This window comes from Nycticebus coucang, chromosome 8, assembly GCF_027406575.1.
Source record: "Nycticebus coucang isolate mNycCou1 chromosome 8, mNycCou1.pri, whole genome shotgun sequence".
Lineage (NCBI taxonomy): Eukaryota > Metazoa > Chordata > Mammalia > Primates > Lorisidae > Nycticebus > Nycticebus coucang.
Genome location: NC_069787.1, coordinates 84,693,912 through 84,718,279, shown reverse-complemented (window position 1 = coordinate 84,718,279; position 24,368 = coordinate 84,693,912).

The window sequence follows — 24,368 nt, the reverse complement described above, 5'->3', positions numbered from 1 at the left end:
TTGTGACAAACACTTAACAGTGTCATGTGTGTGGTGCTGGTTCTGGTGCTGTGAAGTACTTTTAAGAGCCTGTGAGTAAGTGCACGCTCCATCCAGTTGGGCCTCCCTCAGCCATTATGCTCTAGGGGCTGCTCCCATTCCCTCAGCCTTATCCCCTGTCCCCAGAGGGCTGCTCTCAGCCACAGCTAGGAACATTTTGTTCCTCCCTACGCCAGGTGTCCCTCACAGCCTCCATCACGGGTTGCCATTGTCTTGTGTTATGGCTCCTGCTTCACCATGGGTGGTTGTACTTGCACCCTCTTTGGTGCTGAGCTTTCAGTACTCTATATTGAAGCCTCCTCCAGAACTTTACCATGGCCATAGCAACAACAAACATACATGCCAGCCTTGCAGGGAAAGCCTGGCTCCATGGATGTGACCTCATCTCCCACTTTGCCCCTACACCCTCTGCACTCCACCTGTGCTGAGCCACTGGGAGCCCTCAACCACGCTCCTGCATAGCCATGCACAGAATCACCTCAGCTTGCAATTTCTGGTCCCTGGGAAATAAAGGGATGTAGTAGATGGGTCTTTGTGTCATTTGCAGGTAAGGACATTAACTCCAAATCCAACAGGTAAAGTTCTACTCTTTTAACAATTGGACCTCATTCCCTCCTCAATTCTTTCTTGGACTTTTAGAGTAGCCTCTCGAAATGTTTTTCCTGCCAGTCTCTCCCCATTCGAATCTATCCCTACAGCCTCCAGAATGATCTAACGTACTAAACTGTTCTTAGTGATGAAAACCATTCTGATCACTGTGTCCAGAATTGCAGTTTCCAGCTCTGCTCCTTTGAAAGGGTCAAGAAAAGTTATTTACCCTCTCTGGGGCTTGGTTTCTTTACCTGCACGTTGCTCATGTTGGACTGTATCAGCTCTACTATCTGTACTTGTTCTATAGGTCTGGGATACCCAGGAGTCATTTTATAACCTCTGCTGTCATACAGTCTCAGATGATGCATAGGGCATGTTATACTTCAAAATTTCACCTGCTCTTATTGGAAACTATGGAAACATTCTGTATAAAATTAATGTTAGTGAATAATTAATTCAGGCAAAATGCTTTTTGGTACATGAGGAAATAGAGATTTCCCATAGGAAAGATGGGAAATGAGGCATATGGTGTGCTTGCATCTTGGGATAGAAGCCCTCAGGGATTACAATTCATTTAGAGTAGAAAGGCTTCTAGCAGAAGACAGCCAGAATCTCAGCATACAGGGCAAGCCACTGCCTGGGACCTAGAGAGAGTGAAGGGTTGATGTACACAAAGTTCAGAGAGTAATGATGTGTTAGTCCATCTTGCATTGCTAGAAAGGAGATACCTGAGGCTGGGTAATTTATAAAGAAAAGAGATTTATTTTGCTCATGGCTCTGCAGACCATACAACACCAGCATCCGCGTCTGGTGAGGGCTTCAGGGAGCTTCCAATCCAGGTGGAAGGTGAGAGGGGAGCAGGTGTGTCTCATGGAGAGAGAAAGCAAGAGAGTGAGGAGATGATGCTAGGCTGTTTTAAACAACCAGCTGTCAGAGGAGCTAATAAAGCAGGAACACCCCCATTCTCCCAGGAGGGCACCAAGCCATGCATGAGGGATCTGCCAAACCCCTCCAAACACCTCCCACCGGGCCCCACATTCAACACTGGGGATCACATTTCAACACAAGATTTGGAGGGGCATTTATCCATGCCATATCAGATGACAAGATCCAGGAAGAAGCAGAGCAGCATCAAAAACTTATATGATAAAAGTAAGGAAGCAAAGCCAGAGAAATAGAAGAGGGAGCAGCAGAGATGAATGAATTGTGTGGGGAACATTATTTTAACTATGGGCTCACCAGTCTGTGACTATAGAAATTAAGGAACATTTATTTCTGTGCTCCAAAAATGACTTCAAGTCCCCAACCTGTGATTAGAAAAATTTGAACTCTTCAAAATATTCCAAAGTTTTTTCTGGATGTTCACGATGAGGCTGACAATCAAAGCTGCCCCAGTAATTACTATCAAAGTCTGCATTTTCTTCTCAAGTTGACATTCACCATCTGTAAGTGCCAGAAGTCTCACCAAGTCCTTTGTTTCTCCTGCTTACTGACCATATAGAAATAGACCCTCCTGAATTTTTTTACATTCATCCAGGCAATAGGTTTTCAATGCTGTCCAGAGTAGGATCTCCCAAATCCCCACAGATTACTTGTAGTGATTTAAAAAGCCAGTAAAGAAGGGATGCTCTTCCTTTTTGCCCTTTCTCTAGGGCAGTGTTTTTCAATCTTTTTTTTATCTCATGGCACACTTGAACCTATAGTTAACCTTCCATGGCACACTTACACATTACATTGATCAAAGAAAACAGTAAAAAAAAAAAAAAAAAGAAAGAAAAGAAAAGAATATACTTACTGTGCTTTGAACTTCCTTTGAATATAATTTAATTAATGACCTTTGAAATTTTTCTCGGCACACCCAAGATCCTCTCCTGGCACACTGGCTGAAAATCACTGCTCTAGAGATCACCTTTTCTGCATAAATGTTAAAACAAGAGCAGCCACTTGTTTGGAGCAGGAGACTGTCTTGATCACTATCAATTTCAACTCGTACCTCCCCAGGGAAAACAGAGCAGGTGACTAAGCAAGGTGGGTCTGTGTCGTCCACCAGTCCCCAGGGGGTGACCCTGACCATCGCAGGGCTGGATCTCTCAGGCACTGTTCAGGTCTCTTGCGGGTGTGACACCCCAATGCCCTGCCTCCAGTGTGCCTTCCAGTTCCCACCTCCCCCGTGCCAGTCACGGACCGTCCCACAGTGCCGCTCACTTGCCTGAATCAGGCCCCCTGTTACCTTCGGGGAAAGGTGTGGCATCCTGATTGTGTACATTTGCACTGTGCCATTCTGTGTCGATGATAAACCTGTTCTTAGCTGATTTTCTTCCAGTTTTGTGTAAATCTCTTGGTTTTTACAAGGGACCAGAAATTATTTCAGGCAGCAATTGGTTTAAAACTGGCAACTTTCTCACTACATTCATTATAATTTAGTTTTTATAGACATCAACTGGCATTATAGTGATTCCACTTGATTTTTGTACACGTGGTTGTTTTTAGTGTGTGTTTTTTTCCTTAGATATTTACAGTCAACTTATCCCTCAGCATTTTACTTTTTCTTTCTTCACTTCTTTCCTATACTTCCTTAATTTTTAAAATCTCCTTAGGAGGAGAAACTCAGTTAAAATGTGTATTTTATGGTGAATTGTGGCTTTATCTTTCTCCTGTTACTTTTTAAACTAGGTTTGATATTTCCCCTCCAGCAGCATAGTTTTTTTCTACTCGATGCTGCCTACTTGAGGTTTTCTGCCTATCATCACTGACCACTTAACTAACAATTTCTGACATCTGTGATTTTTCTCCCCTTGGAGTGAATCATGGTGAGCCCTGTGGTGAGTTCTGCTTTGTCATCTGTGTGCCTCAGATATAATAAATATAGCATAGCAAGAGGTTGGGCATGGGCCCTTGCACAGTGTAAATTGTTGGGTAAGTGGCGACAAATACCACAATGTAACTTGCAATAGTGCCCAAGCGTGGGTAATAGATAGAGTGGTTTTCCAAGGGAGAGGGAGGCCCATACTGCAACCCCTGCTGGAAGCACTGAGGAAAAATTGTAACTTTCTCCTGAAAAGAGGGGAGAATCAACTCTTAAAGCTCCTTCCAAGCATCCCCAGAGATCCTGATTCCCTCCAATCTACTCGCATCCTTTTGTAGCAAACAAATCCCATTTCACATGGAACTTTAATACTGTAATAACGTCCTGTGATGTCCACTTTTGATTATGTTGTGTTACAGGACAATACCTTGCATTTCCAAACTGTTGCTCATAAAAACTTAAATGCAGGGACTCACACAATTTGGATTAATCACTACATACAGCTTTTTCAGTACACAATTTCAGAAATTAAAGGGTTTTTTTTTTAAGGCAATTCTATTTTATCTTCTTTTTTGCATTATTATGGACTTAAGACTTTAAGTCCATATTTTTTTAAGACAATATATAGACAAAGCTATATATTGTCATTCTGATGCCGTAATGCAACCTTGCTTTCTTTCAGCATCTGGAATTCACAGACTCATTCTGATGCTTTTCCTTGCCTTGAGATATGGAATCAACTATCCTGCTAACGGTGCTAGTTCTTTTTCTCAGAGAATTGCTTTAGAAGTCACAAGCACTAGTTCTACAATAAGCTTGTTCTGCATTTGAACTAGAATTTGGAAGGATGCTAGCAAAAATATTCAACAGCATAAACCACTGTAGGGACAGAACAGATAAAGCCTCCTTTCAAAAAAAAGTCCATGGATTCAGATTGACATTTCTGGTTCACCTCTATTTTAATAAGTTCTTTTGCTTTACTCTAATTAAGAGAGTTTATTAGTCCAATTTTTCAACTTTTGAGCAACTAATTTTTCTTTTTTTTATTGATGTTAACAACCACAGAAAGCTATATATTGTCATACCAAATCGGAGGTCTAAATTTCAGTGCTGCTAGTCCAAAATTCAGGAGATGCCACATCTTTTCTTCTTTCTTGACCCTTAGCTCAGCCATCCAGAAATCAGCCTCTCTTATTCCAGGTCCTATCAATTCTTTGTTTGTCATCACCTTAGCATGAATATCTGAAAGGGACGAAGCCCCAGCCTCCATTTAGGGGAGCACCAAAGGAACTAAGAGCTCATAACCTCTGATACATAGATAGCTTGTTTGCTTAGTAAAAGATAATAAAAAGTGAGTGTGGTCAAATAGACTTCTCAAAGTTTAAAAAAAATTCTCTGCCAATTTTTTGCATTTGAGCTACCCAATTTGAATTTATTTTATAACCACTCCTTTTATATTTTTCTCTTACTAATGCCTTTGTATATGTATGGAGCATAACTTCTAGTAGTAACCTCTAGCGTCTAGCTTCACAGAGGCTCATGAGTATATACAGTGGCATACAGGCTTTGGCCTGCACTGATGGATAAGAGCCAGCTAAACACATCTCTTCCCAATTCTCTGGTCATTGCTTGAAGTCAGCATAGTGGAAATATTTATACCATTGAAATTAGCAGACACTGTAAATCAGAACTTTTTACCCAGAGACCCAGCTGTTAAGCATTTACCAGGACAACTCTGAATACATATCTCATTTTTCCCAAAACCACCCAAAATGTTAGAACATAAAAATCAATTATTAACATCCAGAATTATCAGAGTCATATGCCAGACAAGAAGTTTACATAGAATAGCACTGGGGCCTTTATATCGTTCCTATAATAGATACTAAGTAGTTCTCCCCAGAACCAATTCTCTTAAAAGATAAAAAATAATAATTGAATTGCAGCACATTTTAGTTATAAAATCCAAGGCACATTACATTTAGCTATCCACCGGTTTCAAGTAAATTCCAGATATTTTTGATCCATCCCCAGAAGGCTTTATTTCCATAACAAACAGCGAATTCAGTAATTTCTGGTTATTAACATTTCTGGGCTAACATACAACTTTTTCATGAATTAATACACACCATGCTTTCCCCTCCCCATCATTTCACAGTAAATATGTGTCTTTCAGCAAGCTCTAAGTATGGGTCTGGCTATGCCAAAATCTAAAACAGGCTGAACGGATGTTAAGTTTTCTTAGTGGGCCTACACCAGTAATTTATTCTCACTCACCAGTGATCTGTTGCGTACTCCGCCACCACCACCCTGTGCCCCACTGTGTTATTCCCAGGAATGTAATGGCCTCAGAAAGTTCATCATTGGAAATTGTTCATAGTAGAGGTTCTTTTGTTGTTCATTTAGCACCTGAATTTAGGCAAGAGAAATAGTTCTACCTGAAGATTACACATAGTTACATTCTCCTGCCTTCTTATTGGACTTCCACAGAGAGCTGTGGTCTCCCCAAATGAGAAAGCCAGGATGCTCTGGCCTCACCCTCCGGCTGCCTTGGACAGTACTTGGCCTCTTTGTGCATGTCTGGTATTTGGAGCCATACCTCATCTGAGTCTACCTCTTCTTCCCCCTATTCTCTAGCATTCCCTCTCACCTCAACCCCACACCTCAAACTTGAACAAGACTTGCTCTGACTTTGCCCCCATATTTTTACTCAAGTCAAAACTAGCTAGGTCTTGTTGTAGCTTTGGGCAGCTGAGTGTGTAGCCACACCAGCTCCTGGCACAAGACTGTTCTTGATTCTCTCTCTCTCCTCTACCCTGAGTTTCCCTCTATCCTCATACTGTCCATTTTACATTCCTCCACATTCTACAACATTCTATTTTCTTCTACTGGTTTCCTTACATATTACTAGAGGAAGGCTTAGGGGATAAGGGTGTATTCCAACAATGTTCCTTTTCTCCCCATGTCAGAAATCATTAGAAGCCACAATCCCAAGTTCAGACCTCAAATTGACCCAAAACAAATATTTTTGTTTTCTAAGATGTGTAACCTTGAAGACACCCCAGATTTTTAATCAGTTTCCCATGTATTTCTCCAAATATGCCTCAAGCTAATATTGTTAACCATTTCTATATAGTTTTCATTTTCTGTTATTTGTTCAAACCCGGAGTTATTTTAAATCTTCTTGTTTTATTTATCTTATTTTAAATCTTTTAATCTTCCTCTTTCCCAGAGGACAGATTTTTTTTTATTTTCATTTACTTTGTTGTCTTTTTCTATTGTCTCATTATAAAGAAAGTGTGAGAAAAAATATAATTAAAAAAAAATGAAAGCGTGAGACCTTACGGCTTCTGCTTATCGGGCAATATGCAAGATAAGCATTGTAGGTTGTTAAAATTTATGCATCAGACATTATATTTCTCTTTTCATTTACTATTTGCTTTTTATATTCCTCACTTTATTCTCCAAATTCATGTACCTGATGTGGGCTTATCTGATTTATTTAACTGGTATTAAGGACTTTTTTTTCACACACAGAGGCTCCACTTCCCTCTCCTACTTTCTCTCTCTCCCCTCCCCCATGTTAAGGATTTTATTTATGAATATACTACAATTGATTTACTCATTCTCCTATTGTTGGACATTTTGGTTAATTTCTTTCTATCTCTTCCTTTTTTATTCAATGCCAAACAATGATTTATTGAGCAGATTCATGGGTATCTGCTTTTTCTATAAATGCAAATTTTCTCTAAGATGGAGACCTAAAATCATAATTGCTTGATCACAGGTTACACAATATCCTGCTTTTCTAGTATCCCTAGATTGCAATCCAAACATGTTATAATAGTTTAGAAATTCTCTTTTAGCTTATGAGAATTTTCCCCACATTCTTGCCAATACTTGATAATTTTTTTTATTTTTGCCATTTTGATGGTTGTGCAACAATAGCTTTTTTTTTGCATGTCCCTGGAGAAAGGTATACATCTTCAGATTGAAGAAACTTGAGTCCTGAGCAGAATAAATAAAAATAAATCATCATAATGCACCATCAGAATACCAATGACAATGGCAAAAAATCTTAAAAGTAACCAAAGGGAAAATACAGTTTACTTACCATTTCAGGACAAGTAGACTGATGGCAAATCTCTCATTGAAAGTTATAGAGGTTGGCAGACAATAGGATGATATCTTCAAAGTGCTGAGAGGAGGAAAAACCTGTCAAACTACAATTCTATATGAATCTGTTCAACCCACGGTTATGCTTTCAGTGGTGTCTCTCTGCATCCCCAGTTGGCTTTCTCTCCTTCAGAAATAGATACTGCTCATTGAACAAAGATGTGAGTAGGTATCTGAAGCTTGGCAAATTCTGGAACTTTATGCCCCAAGTCATATGACTGGTTCAAAGAATAGGCACATAAACAAAGAGAGAAAGAGCTCTGGACATTTTCAACTCTTAGACCAGGTTAACCCCACCCTCTTCTGTTTTGGAAATACCTCTTCTTTATTTCTGTCCCTGGAGTCTGAGATTCTTGAGGGGAATATTTTTTTGAGATTTAGGAAGGGAGGAGATAGGAGGACAAATGGGACTCAGAGAAAATGAAAGAAAGACAGAGAAAAGCAAGTTAATAGGTTCTAATTAGAGTTCATTTTTTAACTTACTGGAGGTGGAAGGGTAGTAAAGGGCAGATGAGGTGTGTAGCCCAAGCTCTGTGACAGATGGGAGATAGAGGCAACCACAAAAAGCACTAGATAAAAGCATTACCCATTGGTGGATGAACTTTTGTAGGCCCATCTACCAACAATTTTCTAGTTCAAGAAATAGAGCGACTCAATTTCTGTGTCCACTCCCACCACAAACATAGAAACCATGTGGACTTGAGCACCCATGTGTTATACATCTATGTTCTTTTTATTCAAACTGTGGCACCATAGTCCATTTAAATTTGTTCAAACTATGGCACCATAGTCCATTTAAATTGCAGACTTTCAGAACTAGAAAGTTTCTTAAAGACCATTTAATCCAAACCCTTCATTGTATAGATGTGTGAATCAAATATAAAGGATGATGTTTGGAATAACATAGCTAGTCAGTGACATATCTAGGGGTGGAACCTGATCTATGAACTCCTAAGTCACCTCTACTCCCCTGTGCCACACTATCTCTGCATCCATATGAACTAGAACCTTGCCATTGTAACTGAAGACCCCACAGACTGGGTTTGGTGTGGTTGGCCATTGTAATGGCATATTACTATCACACTGGTGTAATAATCAAATGGAATGGGAAGAAGATAGCTAAAACCAAATGTGTGTGACCAAGAATGTGGAGTAGACTCTGCTCATAGTCTAAACTCTTCTTAAGTTCACACTTAGCACTTTAAAACACCCCGACACACACAAATTTAACTTCAGAAAATGAAGCCTTCAATGGGCAGTAGAGCAGAAAGAAATCACAATCCACATGATAAAACTTATTGAGAGGTAAACATGAAGTCTTCTCTGTTCTCTTTTCAAGGTCTTTCTCTTTATATGTCTTATTCCTCGATGGTCTCTCCCTTCTGGCCACTCTCAACTGCCCCCTGACTCCCCATGACTTGAAAAATTCCCTTCCTTTGTCCAGAGACCTTTGGCTCTATGTCAGAATTGTAATGCTATTTGGCAAGGCAAAAGTGTTTTGGTTTGCCAAATATGTCATGTTTCTGAGCCTGCCCCACTCAAGAAGCTCAGTTGCAAGCATACTACATTCCAGAGTATGAAATTAACATGTCCTTTTCTCAACACCGTGTGGATCCCAGTACTGTTCTATATCAATAATAGACTGGCTATACTCCACTTGATCACAATAGTCATATTCCTGTAGTTCTGTACAACCTAACACAGGTAAGTCAAGCTCTGTCAACAAGCACACTTTATTTATTATTATTATTTTTTTTAGAGACAGAGTCTCACTTTGTTGCCCTCGGTAGAGTGCCATAGCGTCACAGCTCACAGCAACCTCCAGCTCTTGGGCTTAGGCGATTGTCTTGCCTCAGCCTCCCGAGTAGCTGGGACTATAGACGCAAACCACAACGCCCAGCTATTTTTATTTTTTATTGCAGTTTGGCTGGGGCTAGGTTTGAACCCGCCACCTTCGGTATATGGGGCCAGCACCCTACTCACTGAGCCACAGGTGCCGCCCAACAAGCATTAAAATATTGCCTATAATCCTAGCACTCTGGGAGGTTGAGGAGGGAAGATCACTAGAGCTTGGGAGTTTGAGATTGCTGTGAGTGAGGCTGACTCCATGGCACTTAACAGAGTGAGACCCCCTCTCAAAAAAAAAAAAAAAATGCCTGTGAAAGCTTATTTCCATCTAGGTGCACTAAGCTTTTAGATTCTAAAATTATTTCTCCCTTGGTTAGCGTAATATCTCTGTGGATAAAGCAAGGCAGGCATCATCATTCCATTTCCACAAACCGAGGCACAGATGGGTTAAACGACTTGGTTAAAGTTACATAGTTAATGGGGAAAAAAAAAAACATGCCCCAACCCAGTTTTTTTTTTTTTTACATAACTATTCCCCATTTTCCTGAATTTTTTTGAGCCACTACTTTCAGAATGCCAAATAGTTGCAAAACTTACTAATCAATTATATTTGCTCTTATGTGAAGGTATTAAATCTGGTAAAATAGCTATGATTCAGACTGCAAGAACATATATGAAGAAAATCAAGGGTATGTTTAGACATCAGATAATTTTTGAAAAATCAAGATATACATTAAGTCAGATTATACTGAGAGGCTAATATATTCAGATGAAATCTTACTTTATAAATACCAACTGTGGATAAGCCTAAATGGAAATACTGCTCAGGGAAGAGGGAAAATAATTCGTAATATGTGAGAATTTCAGTTGAACAGATTTTTATTTTGTGAAATCCAGTTATTTATTTATTAGACTAATTAAGACTAAACACCTGATCATGAGAGTTACTGCATGGAATAGTGTCCAGGGACCATGTGGAAGGTCCCATATTGTATCACCTACTTCCAGACCCTCTGACCAATGAAGGCAGATTACTGCAATTCACCCAATATCTGTTGACAGCAGTGAAAGGACTCTGCCCACTTCTTCTATCAATTCACTCTTGCTCTTAGGCTAGCATAGAGTTTCCAGCTGTAGCTCAAGTACTTCATTCCCCATTAGGGCTAGGGCATATGAGACAGTCACATTTCTATCTAAATCACAGACATAATCCTCAAATAACTGATTGAGCTGGAGGGAAATACCAACTAGAAAGTTTTAGAAAAGGAGGTTGACAACATACTGCAAGTCTTACAGCATAAGAGACTTTTTGTGTAAAAGCTGATACCATGTTCGTCTTAAAGAAAGAGAATGAGATATTTCTTTCTCATTACTTTGAGATAATTACTTTTCTTACTATTACTACTTTTTAAAAAGGAATTCAAAGACCAGCCATTTCTAGGCAAAGCCTGCTTATTGTAGTAGAGTGGAAAATATGCCAAGTCCACACCCTGCTGAGTCAATAGCATGATGGGTATGAAGGCTTAAATGGTGGACCAAGAGGAGGATTAAAGCCAGGCTTTTATGCATTCCAGAAAATGCTAGCTGTCCACATCAAATAACTGGGATAGGGGGAACAAATAGAGGTGCAAAGCCATGGTTCTTGCTCTTCTAAGGTTTACATCCTAGTGGTGAAGACACATAATAAACCAGTCCACAAATAAGTATAAGATAAAGGCAATGGTGATAAGAGCTGTGACTATGAGAGTGAGCATCATGTTTCCCTGTTTTACTGTGTGATGCTTTCTATTTGCCATCTCTACTCGTTGCCTTACATGTGTTTCCTATTTAATATTTCTCACTTGTAAAATGAAGCTTGTATCTAATGTCACACAAGCAGTAACACACAGACAGGGCTTCTACTACAGGGATGTCTGTTTCCAGACCCCTCTCTCTGCACCACCTCACATACCACCTCTCCCAATGAGGGGAAGGAGGGATGATTGCCATGGTCAACTCCCCCTTCTAATGAGAATGTGAGAGCTTCCATGATCCCATACCTGTAGCTCAGACCCATGCCTATCCACCATGAGACCATCAACCGATTATAGTGAGCACTTGCCCCATAGGGTGAATCTCGGTGTCAAGTCCCACATGGAGAAAATAAACTGCTAGCTGCAGCTTGTGAACATTTTTATTTTCATTAGATGATCTCAAATTGTTCCTAGAAATATATAATTTTTTAAACACATCCAGAATGTTTCAAAATGTTGACTGTGTACTAGGCCATAAAGCAAATCTCAACAAATATCAGAGTCATTGTCATACAGACTGCTTTCTCTGATTAAATGCACTAAAGTTAGACATCAATATAACAAAAAATAATAAGGGGATATCATACACTGAAGTGTGTTCAACTATAGTCTGGCATTACTACATGAGTTTGGACATTGAAATTCATGGTTTTGGCCTTCTGCCTGATGGTCAGAATTTTCATTTCTAAGACTGATATACTCAGAAAAATCCCTAAATGATTTTATCTTCAATACAGTTTCATTATTTATTCAGTGAGCAAATATTGACCCTGTTAGCCAGTGACACTGACGATGAGTAGATTTCCCCATGAAACTGAGAGCAGATACTTTATCTTTTAATATATTATAAATATAAAAGTGCTTAGTGCTCCAGGGATCCATAGAAGGTGGCCTAAAAACATGAACAGTAGAAGCGAAAGTTGATTAGTTCCCTTAAAAACTTTAGGAGGCTCCGATTTTAAGACAAAATGAATTCATATGTAGGAAGGAATATCATGGAAGGAAGGAAGGAAAGGAAATCACAACCACAAGTCTGATTTCTCAGACTTGAATATCATGTAAGGAAGGAAATTACAACCGCAAGTCTGATTTTTCTGTGGTATAAATAATGTCCTGGTCTAACCAAGTTGGTTAATGCATTCCCTATATCAGAGAGTCATCATGTAACACTGTTTTAAATCCGTTCTATCCCAATGGGGGTTTAAAATATTTAGAAAACAGAGCTGCCTTAAGAAGCAGCTTTATAAAGCCTTGTTGGGTGATATATGTACATTAAAGTTTTTTTCATTTTCACAGATACTTGTGTTTCACAAGTCAGAAGGGAGAAGTATTCAGAGTGAATTGCCAGCCAGACCTCCTCCCATAGGGATAAGGGCGTCAGAAGGTTTATCCTGCAGAAGCCATGCCCTCTTGTTGGCATGATTTTGAGCAAAGAGGAGACAGGATGGAAAAGAGGGCACCCATCTTCCAGAGCACATGAAGCAGCAGCCCCAGGAAGGGAAAAATCTGCTTTTCTCTCTCTCCACCTCTCTCTCTCTCTCTCTCTCTCTCTATCACTTCCATACACACACACTCACAAACATGTTTGGTACCAATACTCCCAATTCTTTCTTTGGACTTCAGAGATTCTTTTATTAGGACCTAAAGAGTTCACCAAAATAAACTTAGGCCAGAGAAGAGGAGATGTGTCACATGAGAAGCTGGATTCAAGTATTGGCTGAGGAGTTTTGAAAACAATGCAAACAATAGTAGTTTAAAGGTGTAGGTGAAAGCAAGTTAAGGAAGTAGATTTAACCATGATGGAACCAACCCAGTGCAACTTAATAAAACCATGGCATCAGACCATTCAGGGATCAGAGAGACCTGGAGTCAGAATGCAGGCAGCTGTGGGGTCAGCACCCTCATCAGGGGCCACTGCTGGTGGCTTGACAGTAGGAAACTGCATGATTCAGGGTGGTGCTGGTTTCAGAAGAATCTCAGTTAGCAGCCAAGGACCAGATCTAGAGAGAGAAGGCAGTGAGGAAGGTATAAAGTCTGGGGCAATAAAAATATACAAAGGTTGTCAGGAGCTCTCCCAGGAATCTATGAAACCAAGATCTTCTATAAATTTAAGTTGTAAAAAACAGATATTATGGTCAGAAATGTGTCCAATGGGATGATGAATGAGCAAAGAGATGAAAGAGAGAGACTGGGAGAAGAAGAAGAGGAGGTAGCACAGATGATCAGAGCGGAGAAGCAGCTGTGGTCTCTTTCTGTTCCCTGTTGCTCCTGCTTCCAGCCCTAAACCCACCTACTGAGACAGCAGGCATATCAGATAAGATCTCAAGTCTCAGAAAGAAGCTGTGGCTTAGGAAAATAATGGAATTGAAGTTATGAATAAATATGCTGTGCAGCTGAAACTGCTTGCTCTTGATGTTCAAATCAGAGGAGAAAACTCATGGAAAAGGAAATGAATGTGATGATTGTGAAAATGAACCGTTAGCTGGCAAATTACCATGGTAAGAAGACGAAAAGTCAGGGATGTTAAGTGATGCCAAAATCCACATTAACAAGAGTTGACCAAAAATAAAGTTAGATCATTAGATAGAATGAACAATATTTGATAGCACAAGAAAATGACTATATTCAATGATAAGTCAGGATATACTTTAAAATAACAGAAAGTATGGAATTGGAATGTTCCTAACACAAAGAAATGATAACTGCCTGAGATGATGGATACCCCAATTACTCTGATTTGATTAATACACATTGTAGGCCTGTATCCAAACATCACATATGCGCATAAAGATACACAACTATTACATACCCATAATAATTAAAAGTTTTTAAATTTTTTTCGGTTTATATTCTAAACCAAATAACAAGGTGTCAGCAAGGCATCAACTGGAAGCAAAAAATTTTAAACTAGGAAAATGATTTTTTATTTTTATTTTTTTTAACTGCTGGAAGCCAAAGCTCCAGTTGAAAATAAATGCAGAATCTTGCAGCTGGCAGTAGACATCCTTAATGATTTTCATCAGCAGAAAACTAAGGCTCTGCTAAAGGGTCTGACTCAGAAAGCTTCTAAGTCAGAAGAGAAAGAACAGAAGCTGTCATCTTCAGAAGAAAGGGATGTTCACAAAGAATTCAAGAAATGGAGGATGAGTTAAAGTGAAAACAGATTATGTAAAAATCTGTTAGATCATGATGAGAACGAAAACAGCCCCTGATGCCAGGTTTTTTCTTTTTAATGCATCGTGATTTCTTTCTGGAGAGAAGACAGATGCTGTCTTCCTGAGACAGAAATTGCAGGTAGCAAACCCAAAGATCCCTGTGATTCAGAGACCAGAGAAGTAAAATCGAATCCAGGAAGATCCACTAAATAACTCCCATCAGTAAGAGATCCCGGAAGCTGGCTGACTCCCATGGGAGTCACCTGTTCTAGTTAAAGAAGATGCATGCTTTGCAGTGATGTCATGCATGTGACGTCAAGGAAACATGTGATGTCAGGGAAAAGTTTACCCTCTGATCTACATGCAAACATGATTTAATTAATAAAAGTTGCCAGAATGTCTACTAAGTCCCTTCCACTCTCACAGACTATCCCGCTCTCTCTGATGGTGGGCCCAGAGTGTATCTCCATTTCATCATTAATCAAATAGATTTGCCTGGAGGTCAACACAGGCTGTCCATAAGCTTCCACCTGTGCCAAGAAAGTGTTTTCAATATCTGAAAAAATACCTGCCTCTAATACTGAAACTAGTGTGGCTTCATTAATAAAGAATGGCCTGCAAAGCTCTTACTTTCTGCATTGAGGGCAGATTTCGTTGATGCTGGTGGTATAAATGATTTCCCACCTTTATCAAGAATATCCATCGCTAACTCCTCATCACCAAAAGGACTTCCATCACCATCTGCCACCTTCTCAAACACAGACCCAGGCATTCTTTCCCATCCTTTCTTTCCGGTGATTATATATTTCCTAACTAAAGGTCAGACATCCTTGCTGAAGGAACTTTTAAAAACTCAGGTTTCTAAAAGGTTGCCACAAGAGAGAACCTTCCTTCTGGACGCCAGTTACTTGAGATTATCTACCTTTCCCTTTACAAAATTCTTATAGATTTTGGGTTCTAGAGAGGGGCCCACCAGCCTCTCATGACACCACTACTGGTTCCTACAAGTTTCCAACCTCAGGTTATAAATGAACTCTTAAGACAGTTTACATGCTTCAAAATCCAAAGTGTGAATTTCACTTTAATCATTAGACTTAACATTTTTTTATGACATAGTTTTATTGTTAAAGGACTTTTGTGAGTCAAATGAAGCAAATCTGATAGAGCAATGGTTCTCACCCTGCCTAATGCCACGACCCTTTAATACAGTTCCTGTGAGTCGCCACCCACAGGTTGAGAACTACTGTGATAGAGAATTGATTTGACAATGAAGTAAGGCCACTGCTTAAGCTGTAGCTTCCCATTTTCTCCACTCTCCTCACACCCATTTTATGTGTTATTGATGTAGTTTATATAGTTAATGTAGATTATGCAAAAGAAATTTATTCCTAGTACCGAGTTGAATACTTTTATATAAATTTGCTTTTATAAATAAAAATATAAGAATAATTATCAGGACTATTTGCTAATCTATGTTCTTTTGCTGATCTATACTTTGGATAAAACTAGCCAGTTGATCAAAAGTCAAAACACTCAGCTTGGTGATAGTTGAAATGTTGCCTAAGAGGAAATGAGCAGTCACTGAAATACTAGTCAACTGAACATACACCTATGATGTAGTGCCCAGCATTCACTCCAATTTAGTGAATCATGTAGAAAATCACTAGCATAAAAAGTCTATCAATATTTGGTTGCAGTTGAGAATGTGTAGCTTTTCAGACTCTTTTACTACAGTGGAATGCTTTATCTGTATAAAATTATAAGACACTAAAGGCTGACGCTAAACACAGACACTAAAAGCTACACTGGTTGACATGGAGGTGTGTCCTGGGGTCCTATCAGCTCCGCCTCCTTCTTATCTCAGAAGGTGGCTTGTCTAAGTACCCCAGGGCTCCAGCAAATTAAATTTAGAAACTTCTACATTGCAGCATAATGGCAATAAGTTTACAATGATGATTTCATGGCCGTTTGGGCCATGATCAACTTCTCCCATTTATAAACACAAAATACCCTGTGGTATTAGAGAGATGAGCAGATGATGCTCAATTTTAAAGTTATTTTTATCACTACTCTTAACCAATCATTCCTGCAAGTGTGTACCTGTGTTACAAGTAAGACAAGTGAGTATGCAAAATCTCTCCAAATGACAACTGTATCACCTTAGTCCACTAAGGATACTTCATTTACCTAAGCAGGGATCATTTTATCTAACAGGACAGCACCTGTTAATGGTGTTATTAATGAGTGATATTGAGTTATCCAGGAAGGCCTCCCAGGACCCTTCAAGCCCAGAGTTTCCACATTTTCTGTTGTAAGAACAATAGCCCAAATGGACACCAAACAAGTTACGGTCTCAGAGCATAGCCTCATCTCTCTGTAATTTGGCAGAATTTTTTGGAGCTTCCCATAGTCAGAGTTTCCTCATGAATCTCTATTCCTTGGAAAGATTAGATTCTTCCTTTCTTTAACTCTCTTATCTTCTATCTGAAACCATGAGTCTCAAATTTAGATCCAGGCTTTAGATCTAAATCTGAAGTTATAGGCAAGAATGTACTGGCAAAATGTCTTGAATTTTACATAAACAAATACAAAGGAAGTATAAATTGATCTGGAGAAAGGAATATTATAGACGATTTCAAAGACACGAACTGATGTGATCTCTTTATAGTCTTCTTCGCATCCTTGTACCTCTGGCCCCCAACCAACACCCCCATTGTGAGGGACCATCTCATCTCCCAGTTTGCTGAGACAATCAAAACTCCACAGGCAGAAACTCCCTTAACCTCCTGCCACTTACCCTGAAAATCTACTAGAATGTACACTTTCCTTTTCCCCCTTTCCCTTTTCCAGAGACAAAGCAGCCCTGCTCCATTCCTGATTCCCTCTCTGGGCCTCGGTTCCTGCCTTTCCACTTCCTGAGTTCTCAGTTCCCTCAGTTAACCTCCCCTCCTTCTTCACACACCCACTCCGCCACCTGCTTCAGCACCATCCACCATGCTCTTCCATTCATAGAACATCTCAGCCATTGCTCTATTCCTCCCCTTTCCTTCATGGTCAAGCTAGTTGAGAGAGTTATATTTAACAGTCACAAATTCCTTTTCCTCTCCTCCCATTCACCCCAAGACTACTCTACAGGATCACCAACAGTTCTTTGTTTCTAAATATTACAGACATCTCTGACTTCTTAAAAGTATCTACACTTTTGAAAAATCATCCCTATTAAAAAATAACAATCAAACTTTCATTCTGTCAACAAGTATTTATTGAGTTCTTTCCCAGTGCAGGAACCGAGGAAGTGGCAATAAACAGGTGTTGGCAATTACAGAGTTTACATTAGGAGCGAAAGAGAAGCCAAGCATTAAACAAGTAAATAAATGAAGAAGTTAATTCCAGACAGCAATAAGTGCTACAAAGACAAACAAAACTTAGAATGACTGAATAGAGTAACCATGGAAACAGCACTGAGTTTTCAAGGGGAAGAATCTCTGAGATGATATTTGAGCTGAAGACAAGCTGTGCAAAGATCTTGGGCCAGAGTATCATAAGAATGAACAGCAAGAAGATAGCTTCGGAATGGGCATAAGCACCAAGTGTGTATGACCACATGTTGTTTACATGTACAAAAAGAAAGGACAGAAAGAAGGCAAGAAAGTGCAGTCTTGCTGGGCAGGGAAATGGCTTCTGAATCACAAGCAAAGTGGACCAAGCCTGGAAGAACAGTGAGCCTTATACCCTTATAGGTTGGGGCATGGCCTTTCCTTGCCTCCACTGCCTTCAAAAGCAGAAAACAGTATTTTTGGAGCCAATACACAAATCAGCCAAGTTTGGGCTTAAAATAAGCTGGGAAAATGAGAATGTCCTTAGCTGGAGCCTGAATAGAGATGGATCCACACTAAACCCCCTTCTCCTGCTCTCCAGCTCTAACCTGAGTAAGGAAAGAGCTGAAGTAACTCCTTCATACAAGGCTAGTGCTGAGGATACAAGGGAACCCCAAGTCAAAGCCTGGTCCTTAGAGAGATGTGTACTAGACTACAGTCTCCTTGGGATCAGCTTGAGTCGTCAGAGTCCTCAGTGGGCAGGAACTGACATGGGACTTAAAGGGGCTCGGCAGTATATGTTTGTGGGAGAGAAAATGAAAGCCCAAAGATATTCGCTCAAAGTTAAGTTCCCCAACACACATGTCCACAGAAGCACAAGATGATCGTAAGGTCCTTGATTTGACCCAGGGGGAAACTCCCTCCAGGCAGTGTATATTTGTGTGTAGCAGATGTGGTAGAATGACATGGGGATTTGTGCTTATGACCCCATACTTGAGATCAAAGTTCTTCCCCATGGTTTGGGGCTACTTATAGTGGGAACAAAACCAAGAGAAGAGATGAAAAGTCAATATCCAACATCTCTCATTATAAGTGGGTTCAGAGCCCCTGACAACATGAAAATGCCTCCAATACAGGAAGAGAAGTCTTGAACAGCTTAACTTCCCCCAACTCTCCTGTTCCCCAAGGCCAAGCTCCCACTTTTCTTGATCCCACTACACTACCACATGGAAATGTGGAGGGAATAGCCATGGAAAGCACTGAGGAACCAGGCTTCAGCCTACCCCAAAAATTGGGGGGATAATATCTAGAAACAGAGCTTCTGTGAATGCTCCTCTGGTCTAATGGAAATGCCATGGGGCCACAGGCCTGGGTCTCAAGTTGGGGAGGGTTAGCAGGGCAGTAGCCCTATGTCCAGGACCACTCAGGAGACGGGATATGGTTAGGGCATCCCTGTGATTGAAGCCAGAAAACTTGCCCAAGGTTACAGTTTAAACAAGTCAATTCTAGAGTTGGGATCATCCAGGTAGGCTGAATAGGGCTCAAAGCCAGTGCGTGAAAGTGTTTGCTCTCACCCGGCTGCAACCAGAGGATGTTCAAAAAGCCCCATCAGAGGCTGGAGAAGGGGCCTGAGGAGCAGGAGGGGGCTTCTTCCACATGCCTTCTCTCTGCTTATGACACAGCACACTGGCTACATCTGACATGTGGATTGAGACAACTCCTAACCTCTGGGGATTTCTTTTCATCTCTGGATTATACAGCAGCCTAATATCTTACTCAGAAAACAACTTGAATCTTCCCCAGAGCCACTGACTATGGGCTAATCTAGGGAACTGATTCAGACAACTAAATGGCACAGGGAAAGAAGAACCCAGATAGAAAACTAATTATGAAGAATGTAAAGGATTAAAAGTCAGGTTCAGCAACAGGATGTCAAGGATGGGAGGACATCATGTGGGCTGGCTCTGGAGCCATCCTGACCCAGAAATCTAGAGGCCTGTATACCTCCTGGGGAAGAAAGGACTGCAGGTGCACCGTAGAAGAACCGTGCACTGAGCTCTGGAGCCCAGAGGTGCTGCCAGACACCCCACCACCACCACCAACTGAAGTGTAACACACAGCAGTGTCCCTGCTCACCTCCAGGTGGGCTGCATCACACCACCATGGGGGTTATGGGCATCAGCAGTTGTCACATCAGCAGGTGTTTGCCCCTGCGTCATATTTGAAGCCAGATAATTTGTCCAAGGGCAGACGGGTTGCAAAGCAGTGAGTCCAGGAGCTGAGGCTGTCCATTCACTTGAGATTTCTTCTTGATCACTTCTTCTTTGGGGCTGGCTTGATCCTCCTTTTCAATCTGATTTACAAAGAAGAAAAGAAAAATTCACAACATTGGTAAGTGGGTATGTGATACACACTTTCTCTCCATGCTCAGTTAAAATAGTTGTGAATTGGGAGACTGCAATTGTGATTATTTTTCTTCTGGGAAATGCAGCCTTAGAATGCCTCCCTTTAATTTCACAATTAAAATTGGCCAAAATAAACACAATAATCATTTTTCCCTGGCCTGAGCCTGGGAAAGATATCTTTAAAAGTTCACCTATATATTATAATAATCATTGCTCTTCTGGTTAATCATTGTAGATAATTTTAAAATGGAAAAACATAAAGGAAACTAAAGTACACTCCACTTCTGGGAGAAATGTTTTACTATCCATAAGTATAAAAATGTGAATGTACATACATTCACATACATTTGTATATACATAGCATGTATGTGCTCAAATTATGAAATTGTGACAATGTTAACATGTTCCTATTTTGATGGGGAACAAACTGTGTTCAAAAAGGAGATAAATAACACCCAAAAGAGACATTATAAAAATGTGGCCACAGATAAACATTGCTTACAAATTTATCCAGCTGAAGTATTATATGATTACCAACTTCAATTTATTTAGACAGCAGAACCCTATGTGTTTACCTTTGAAATGAGGACATGTTGAATAGTTTCAGAATACCATAAAAGTTTTTAATATAAAAAACAAAGACACACACACAAACAAGATGCCTACATAAGAAATGTGGCACAATTTTTATTCTAGAGACGAAACTTATGCGGATCACAGCTTTTCTTGTAATTTGTTAAGTTTTTAAAATTAGAACTAAAATTCATATTCAGGTGTTAATGATAGCACTTTTTAAAATCTCAAATTATATAACAAGTTGACAATGTTCATGCCCTTCAAACTGGATTGAGGATACTATAAAAAATAAATGCAGAAATATTTTATTGAAACTTATAAAGGAAATTATAGCCAGGAGGGTTGGAATGCATTCCTTGAAATTTGGGGAAGGAATCTCTTTCTCTTTCCTGGGTTACCCCCTATGACCAGATATTCGGAAGCCTGTGTGTTTTAGAACTCCCCATAGGTCCTGCTGAATATAGAACCCAAACACTGAGACTAGCATGGAAGCCCACAGCTTCCAAATATCCCCCATGCAGGTATCACTACAGTCAGCCACTGTGGCATTCTAGAAAATGGGAGCATCTAATCTAATTGGCACTTTTTGCTGCAATGGCAGCCATATAGATAGCAATGGGGATGGCCAAAGTATGCAACAGCCCCAGAATTTCAAATCAACCAGAGGAGGTAACTGAGTTGGGGAGGATCTGCTAGCAGTTAGGACGAAATGACACAATGCATTCATCAAACTGTAGCTCTAATAACATCCACTTGCCTAGTACTATAATGTTAAGATCTAATGAAGTAGATAGTATCCTTATTTTACAGACAGGAAAAACGAGACTGAAAATAAGTAACTCAGACAAAGGGAATCCACAGAGCTCAATTTTAGACATTTCCAATTAAAGCCTATTCTTTTTTTCAATTTTATTTTCCAATTGCTGGAATAATGCCAAAGTCCTTGCCCCTCTCATTGGGCCAGAGTGACTGTTAAGTATGTTTTTAGGTCTCATTTAGTCAATAACATCAGCCATGCCCTGAGACAGGCCCTGGGGATATGAGAATACAATTCCCCGATCCTAATACTATTCACTCATAAAAAAAGATGAAGACTTTACATCTTTTGTATTAACCTAGATGGACCTGAAACTCAATCTTCTTAGTAAAGTATTATGAGAATGGAAAAGCAAGTATCCAATGTACTCAATACTAATATGAAGCCAGTTGATGAACTGATACACATGTACGAGAAAAAGTCAATTCAATTCAAATTGGGGGAAGAGCAGCAAGAGGGGAAGAGAGAAGAGGAAAGGGAAGGAGAAAGGGGATTAGTGCGCTCCCACCTAATGTGCACAATGTAAGGCACACCTCCTGGGGTGAGACACACTACTACAGGGACCTTACCTAATAACACAAACATTGCAACCTAATTGTTTGTACCCTCATATTAATTTGAAATTTAAAAAAATATATTCGCTGTTCCAGGCTCATGCACATTCCAGCCAACAAGGGAGATGGTCAGGTAAGTGAATCAATGAGCAAGGGTCTGAAATCTACTCACCAAGAAATGTGAAGGTTCTTAAATCAAAGGACTATACCAAGGTTCCTTGCCACTGTCAATAATGACGATTCTGTAGGAGAATCATCACAAGAGAAGATTTCTTTGCCTACATAAAATACCCCACATATTATTCCCCCTGACAGGCCCAATATATATATATATATATATATATAATAAAAAAATAAAAAATCAGGTGAAAGTCAAGCTCTGTATAAAATATCCTGATCATCTTATTGTAGCACAGCTTTGAAAGATTAAAATTAAATAAAGACTGCCCACATTAGAGAAGAAATAGATGGCTCCGATCTATGTAAGGGAAGAGAGTGTCATTAGCCTTTGGCTCACACATGAACACCTATCATCATATAACTGTTCTTCAAGGTGTTAACTCCTCCTCTCCTAAGAGGTTGGCCTTAAAGGTAGATTGGAATTGAATCTATAATGTAAATTCAATCTCTGCATCTTTGGTAACCATCTCTCATAAGCATTAAGGTGACATCAGTATCTGATGATTTGGGGCAATTGCCAAATAATAATCAGGACTTCTACAATTCCTTACATCCAAAGTATGTTCATGTCCATTTTCTATTTTGATGATAGAGCACATCAATCATTGGATCATGAGGAAAGTTGAGCCATATCATAAAGTGAGGATTTGAAGAAAGCACAGACAATCCAACTCAAACACTTTATCTGATTAAGTATGGGTTTTAAGGACTCTAATCCCTTTTAATAATCCAGAAAGCCAATTGGGCAAAACTTAATCTTATTAAAATATTCCTCAAGAGTCAATGTTTCAAACAAAATAGCAGTTTAAAACATACCAAAAAAGTAGCTGGGCGTTGTGGAGGGCGCCTGTAGTCCCAGCTACTTGGGAGGCTGAGGCAAGAGAATTGCCTAAGCCCAAGAGCTGGAGGTTGCTATAAGCTGTGACACTACGGCACTCTACCAAGGCTGACAAAGTAAGACTCTGTCTCAAATATATATATATGCAAAAAAAGACATAAATATTGAAAAGGAAAATAAAAAACTGTCTCTATTCAAAGACAATATGATTGGCACTATAAAAACCCCAGCATCTGGCCATCTTGGATCCGCGGAACGAGAAAATTCATGCGGTGACAAACAGCATGTTTGGTGCTTCAAGAAAGAAGTTTGTAGAGGGTGTCGACAGTGAAATAGCATCAACTATACAAAACCTCCCTAAAAAGAAAAGCCCGGGACCAGATGGTTTCACGTCAGAATTCTACCAAACCTTTAAAGAGGAATTAGTACCTATATTACTCAACCTGTTCCAAAATGTAGAAAAAGAAGGAAGACTACCCAACACGTTCTATGAAGCAAATATCACCCTGATCCCCAAACCAGGAAAAGACCCAACAAGAAAAGAAAATTATAGACCAATATCACTAATGAATATAGATGCAAAAATATTCAACAAGATCCTAACAAACAGAATCCAACAACACATCAAACAAATTATACATCATGACCAAGTTGGTTTTATCCCAGGGTCTCAAGGCTGGTTCAATATACGTAAATCTATAAATGTAATTCAGCACATAAACAAATTAAAAAACAAAGACCATATGATTCTCTCAATTGATGCAGAAAAAGCTTTTGATAATATCCAGCATCCCTTCATGATCAGAACACTCAAGAAAATTGGTCTAGAAGGGACTTTTCTTAAACTGATAGAGGCTATCTACAGCAAACCCACAGCCAATATCATATTGAATGGAGTTCAATTGGAATCATTTCCACTCAGATCAGGAACCAGACAAGGCTGCCCATTGTCTCCATTGCTTTTCAACATTGTAATGGAAGTTTTAGCCACCGCAATTAGGGAAGAAAAGGCGATCAAGGGTATCCATATAGGGTCAGAAGAGATCAAACTCTCGCTCTTCGCAGATGATATGATTGTGTATCTGGAAAACACTAGGGACTCTACTACAAAACTCCTAGAAGTGATCAAGGAATACAGCAGCGTCTCAGGTTACAAAATCAACATTCATAAATCGGTAGCCTTTATATACACCAACAACAGTCAAATTGAAAAAGCAGTTAAGGACTCTATCCCATTCACAGTAGTGCCAAAGAAGATGAAATATTTGGGAAT